Below are 6,886 nucleotides of genomic sequence, written 5' to 3'. Positions count from 1 at the left end.
TTTACCGAACACGAAATAAAAAAAACCATAAAAGTAGCACATTTCTGTATTGATTATAATAGATTGTATCGTTCTTAATTCCACTACAATATAAAAATCAACTACTCTTGAGATATATATTCAATACTGGTTAAATATTAAATAACTGACACTAATAGCATATCGACTTATTGTATCGATTTTAAGCCGTGTCAAATTAGATGTCTAAACCGGCGTAACATGGGCGTAACTAGGCGGGATAATGATATGGTGCAATTTTCCCTGGGCGCAGATATGAGGGACGCCAGAAGAGGATTCATTGTATTTGTGTTTGACTCAGAATTTGTAGTTCCAGGAAGCAGTCTGCATGTTTATAAACGTGTAAAAAGCGATAATTCGCAAGTATTGTTTCGATTTTGCAAATGTTATGACACTGATGTCGAAGACACACAATTGTTCAACGAGATGCCGGGTCGTACAATTTTACTTACTACGAGAGATAATGCTTTATAGATATTTTTGGAACTTCTATCTGTAATTGTGCCGTATGGTGATGAAACCTTTCCCTATTCGCGCATTGATCTGCAAGTTCTTTCCTTGAACTATAATATTCAAGTCGTAAATAGCAGCTCCAACACTTTCCTTTTAGGCGAGGATTACATGTCATTCATACCTAACCTAACATTTGATAATATTAACAAGGGCGATATACGATACTTACTAGTTATTATACAATGCTTACATAATTTTATCAGGACTGCAAACATTTAACGTTGCTAACAATGTGTATCTTTCTTCTCGTCGCATTTTCTTGCAGACTATAGTACTTTGACAAAAGTTAACGCCCCGAGTACATCAAATCAGGAATTAAACGTCAACTTCATGTGAAAATTATATGTCAGAGATGTTCCGATTTCCTCGTTATTTTCACTGTCTATGTCATCTGGCTATTGCAAAGCGGAAGAAGCAATAAAAATAAAGGAAATAAATAACCTGACCGGTGCTGATTTTTTAGCTCTAACTAATCGCGGCAATTTATTAATATACAAAGTCGAGTTCCATGTATAAATCCCGGTTTATAATCATGGACATACCCACATTAGATACATAATAATTTTGATTTAATCATGTTGATAATCATAGTCTAGTGAAATAAGATATATTTAAACACCTAAACTTCTGATAGCACCCACATTAATTGTTTTCGGTACAGTTTTGAATATTTTGCTCAGTGATGCATGAATTGATTCTGTTGTCTCAGAATCTTCCCTATTATAATATTTGCATATTTATGACCTAGCCTGCATGAGAGTCTCCGCTTGTAAACACAAAATGCCTAATTACAAAACCTACCAAAAAGCATATTGTTATCATTACCTGATTGTATTAGTTTTTGATAAACTAAGCGCTTTGATACGCGTTTGTCTACTAGAATTGATCAATTAAGCATATGTATTCTTACTTTTCTAGACTGCATAGAAGTAAGTAAGTAAGTTTATTGTAAACAAAGGCCTCCTGCCCATAATACATCATGTGTACAAAAAATATATATACAGATAATACAGAGAGTTGTCCCTACCTATATATATATATATATATATATATATATATATATATATATATATATATATATATATATATATATATATATATATACAATATCATTGAATGGTGAAAACAAAAAAACAAATACGAACAAGCATATTTCCACTACAAGTATTACGTTCCATATGAAGAACGTATTAAATGGTAAACATAAAAGGCTATTTTTTGTAATAACAAACTCATTTTCATTTCTTAACAGATCAAAGAAATTAGAAACAGTTTGCCTGCCATGAAACCAATTATACAAATAGAACTGCCTTATGTCAGCATATTAAGAGCATTCAAAAAATACATGATATTCATCCTCTGTTTTTACAGATTCATTTTCTAATTGACAATGTGCACATATTCTAAGATTTCTTGGTATTCCTAATTGTCTACCTATTTCTATTTGAAACCTATGGCTTGAACAACGAAATCTCGCTAACGCTTGTCTGCAATGAAATGGCATTTTATGTCTAAATATCGTTCTGTGTTTAATAAACTTTTAAATTGTCTGTAAGTATCGCATCTTGAAGAGTCATTTATATTTTCGTACCAGGTTTGAGTTGCACAATCAGTCAGGCGTTGTTTAAAACGGAGCATGAATAAATCAATATCACCAACATCCTGTGAGAGCCAAATAAAGCCGAACCCATATTTAAAAAGAAACTCCTCTACATCCGTAGCCCAATTTCGCCTTCCAATATCATCTTTAACATTTTATAACAGTTTTTTTTATATCTTCTATCAGGCATCTGGAGAAGTTTACACCAGTATTTTATACATTTTGAGTGATAAATGACGTACATTAGTAAACGACCACATTCTCCTAAAGCTACACAGTTATTGACCGTAGTTTTTACGCCCAGAAAGTACTTGCAAGCTTCAATTTGTGCACGCCCTATTGAATCACTATATGTGAATCCCCAGATTTCTGATCCGAATGTGAGTATGAGTGTTACCATGGCATCAAATAATTTAAAGAACTCTGTACAGCAGAAATATCCGAACGGAATTTGGTACTCTTTAATGGCAAATAATGCTTTTCGCCCATGAGCGGCTAATTATGTTTTTGCAGCCGACCAGCATACCTTTGGGGTATATAGGATGCCCATATATTTATAGACGGACGTTATATTTATTGGACAATTATTGAAATACCATTTTTCATAGTGACGTAATGGACCCCCATTTCTAAATACCATAACCTCAGTTTTTTTAAGATTAAGATAGCATTTATCTGCCACTGAAGATTTACAGCAGTATCTGCACAATTTGCAATAGCATCAGCAAAAACTATACAAAAGATGTCAGGGATATCGTTTGTTACAAATATTCCAGTATCGCACTTTTGTCGAATAAATGAACATTTATATATATAAAAAAAATAATCGGCGAGCACAAGTCGCCCTGTCTAGTGCCGATATTACAAGTAACGGGCTCGAAATAGCACCGGGGCTCGTGCGTACAAAGAAGTGTCCACTAGGAACTAAACCCGCCCGGGTTTTATGCGACATCCAGCCTAATGTGATTCTACTGTGACTTGAAAGGCCTGGTGTGAGTACTGCTGGAAAGGTCTGAATCCGCATGTCGATAACAGCATTGGCCTTGCAGTCCAGTAGGTAGCGTTTGTTTGAATCTGATGCTAATTGGTACACGTGTGTTCAACGTAAACTGTTGTCACATTAACATGACCTTTCGAAATGGATACTTTTTTCAGAAGAACGCGGATAACAATTTAAACCTAGCGTCCAAATATGTCATGTTCAAACTAATGATACTGCTACATTAACCTGACCTTCAGCAACGAACTCTTGTTCAGTGGAACGTAGAAAACAACTTAAACTTGAATCCAAGAGAGTTCATTTTTTGAAGATTTTTTTTGTCGCATTTGAGCTTTTTCATCTATTTGTGTTCATTTGTATGCAATTGTGCATATATATGTTTGATAGGTGTCGATTTGTATGAACAATGTAGTTTGTTAACAAGACGAATTCTTTCATGGTATATACTTTTGTATTGATCGATTTGACTACATCGCTATAAAGATACAAAAAGGGTTTTCCATATCGATATATTAACTCATAAATGCTATCTATAAAACGCGCTTAAACTCCGATTAGCAAACTATTTTGAACGTTCATCAGTACCGAGAATATCTTGTATATTCCTTTTGAATTTAAATAATCCGATATCAATTAAATCATGTCTCTAGTGATACAAAGTTTTCAAACATTGAACTATCGTACCATTCAAGAGAAATGTTTAAAATACGTTGTGTTACATAAGTTCGACTGACAATTTCTACTGACAATTTAAAACGTTCTGATGCAGGGACAAAAAATTAATATTGGGTGTGAGCGCAGCGTTATTTCGCGTGAGACGTGTTTCCGGAAGGTCTCCATCGTGAGCGAAGATTATATGGAATTCAGATATTCCAGTACAGGTGTGATCTTTTTGGCGATGTGTTTCTATATTAACCAGTACTAATGTGTGCATTTTGTTTCTCCTGGCACTGTATTTTATATTTCCCTGTATGTCCCTTTAACTGGTTCCACTTAACGGTGATGTTTTAAATTGACGGTTCGGCCTAGAGAGGCTAATGGAAACATACTTTAAAAGTCGAAAATACATGCATTGGGCCTTTATTCATATTTACATTGAATTCCGTACTCTTCTTCACTATCGATGGCCATTACTTTTATTTATTGTATGGACATAGACAGGCCTCACAATCAGCAGTTGGTATTTAAAAAAGAACATCAATGCCATTATCTTCACAAATAGTGGCGTCCTTTTTAGTATGATGGACACCGTAAACAATCCATAAAAATGTAAACAATAATTGACGTGCATAATAAGTATTGCTATAATAATTTCGTAAACAATGTTATGATTTATGTTTAACATTATTCAAAATAGTTGTTTAAATATCTATGTACACACTGCTACTTTCACATAAAGGACGAGTATAAGTTAGCGGCTGAGTGTTGTACCATTTCAAATATTTTTAGTTTAATATGTTGATGCCTCATTTTGTAACATAATGCATAGGAAGAACCTAACGATATTTTCATGTTTACATTGTCAACATGTCATTTGATATGACATTTCTGTGCTGGCTTCACAATAATGCATGCCATATTGTACGTCAATCTAGTATCATAACTCATTAGTTTGTTGACAGTAGATGCACGTTTGCAACTGGGTTCAGTCCGTTTTAATTTTAGATCTTGACAAGGTTACATACTTAATTGATGTTTGTTTTCGTGTCGGTGCAATTATAAGATAGTAAATACGCCCGTATATGCAGCTCATCAAATTAGTTTGATCCATCAATTTGACATGTTTATATAACGATACATGTTTTCAAGCAGAACTTCCTTGGCTACTCGAACGGATGGATCTAACATAGCTGATAGGGGATTTTTATTTACTTCCCCTTCCAAGGGGTGGGTGGGTTAGACGGATTTTGTCATGTCCTGGAAGTTTTATCATTTGATTACAAAATCTTATTGACTTCGAAAACTTATCTAAACAACTGAATAAAGAACAAAGAACTATTCATTGATATGTGGTATGAGTTTTTAGAACTTATTTAAACCGATAGCGTTTTGAAGTCATTCCCGCACAAGGTAGCGTTATTTACACAGCATCATAGTTTACCGGTGCGTCATATCTAAATTCAAAAATACTTTGAAAAGATTTGTGGTAATTTGAAACCAACAGTGAACTTTGTATTATTGCACATGTTTGACATCAGCCTTTAAAATTTTATCGCATTTTATCGTTTGTTTAACTGTATATTTTTGTTCATTGAAGCTTGCTTGTATTGATAGTTTACGAAATCTCGTAAAAAGATGAACTAACTTTATTTGTGTTAGATGAAAATATATCTTGCAGAAACTATTCAAAATATAAATTATTACATTTAAACGTGTTCAGAGTAAGGTTGATCGTATAAATGTTGAACAGATGCCACATCGCAATTATTATTGCAGCTTCCTAATGCATCTTTTGGAGATATGTTTCTTTTTTGGATATACCAGTCAACATATTCATGGATAGGTCGTATGTCTAGACAGAAAGAATGGAATTTAGATTGAGCTTGACATATTATTGATAATTATTTATCATATTTGAGTTTCCCGACTTATTCGAGTCAGTTATGCCATATTGATGGATTTAAATCACTAATTAAAAACGAGTTTTGTTAGAGGTATTTATTTGTGGATTTATCAATACATGTATTTAAAATAAAAATGCTGCATTAAAAGTGATATTAGACGCATCTGCTATGTTTATAGGTGTTTATCGCAACCGTTGTTAATTTTTGGCGTTTTTACTTCATATACATTTATATTTGTTAATGCAGCATCAGCATACTAAAACAATATCCCGGAAAGAGAAAAAATAATTCAATTAAATGTCAACCGTACTTTCGCTTGGCAACTGATCATGCATGTACGATGTGAATCTAAATTTAGTTTTCGTGCAGGGCTGTTCATACGACACAAAGACACAATTTTGTTTTACGGATTTTAATTTCCTGCAACGATATCTATTCATACGACACACGAACACTAACTCCGATCCTAATAAAAAAGGCAGTTCCGCTCGGCTTAGAGGACTGGGAGAGTCATGTAAAATATCGAATATAATATATATTTTGTATAAACAACGGGTAGCAAGATGACTTGCAGATAATTGGTCAGTTACCACATTTTAATTAACTATTTTGGCCTGCTAATTCTTCCCAGCTCTATTCAAAAGCGAAAAATGCGTCTAATATCACTTTAACGATTACATTTTGCTAGAAAATATATTTGACTTATTTTTCAAACAATTAACGGGTAAGGAAATGACTTTAGTCAATATTGATAAGGTCTTTCGTCAGTATTTTATAACGCACAATCATTCGCTGACATGTGTAGTGAATGTATAAAGTATGATGTAAATGTATACATTACAAAATCTTGTGGAACATAATATTGCGGTTCATTCTGATTCCTTAAGATTGAACTCTTTGGTAACTTACGAGAATCACTAGAAAACAACAATTGTGTATGCTAATATTTAGTAAGATTACTTCTATATTTAGCGCAAAAGTATCATATCTCATAAGTGACACACAGGACTGGCGATCGCAAACCGGGTTGAGTATTTAGCTTACAAAATGATGTTTATGCAAGTGTTTAGTTTCCTATTCATATTATCAAGTTCGTTTTATATAATATTGCACATCATAAACATGTACACAATAATGAATGTTAAGTAAACACTAGTGTGTCTATGTGTGACCTATTGTTGGCATAAATAT

The sequence above is a fragment of the Dreissena polymorpha genome, chromosome 14 (assembly GCF_020536995.1).
Source record: "Dreissena polymorpha isolate Duluth1 chromosome 14, UMN_Dpol_1.0, whole genome shotgun sequence".
Lineage (NCBI taxonomy): Eukaryota > Metazoa > Mollusca > Bivalvia > Myida > Dreissenidae > Dreissena > Dreissena polymorpha.
This window is presented reverse-complemented; position numbering follows the sequence as displayed.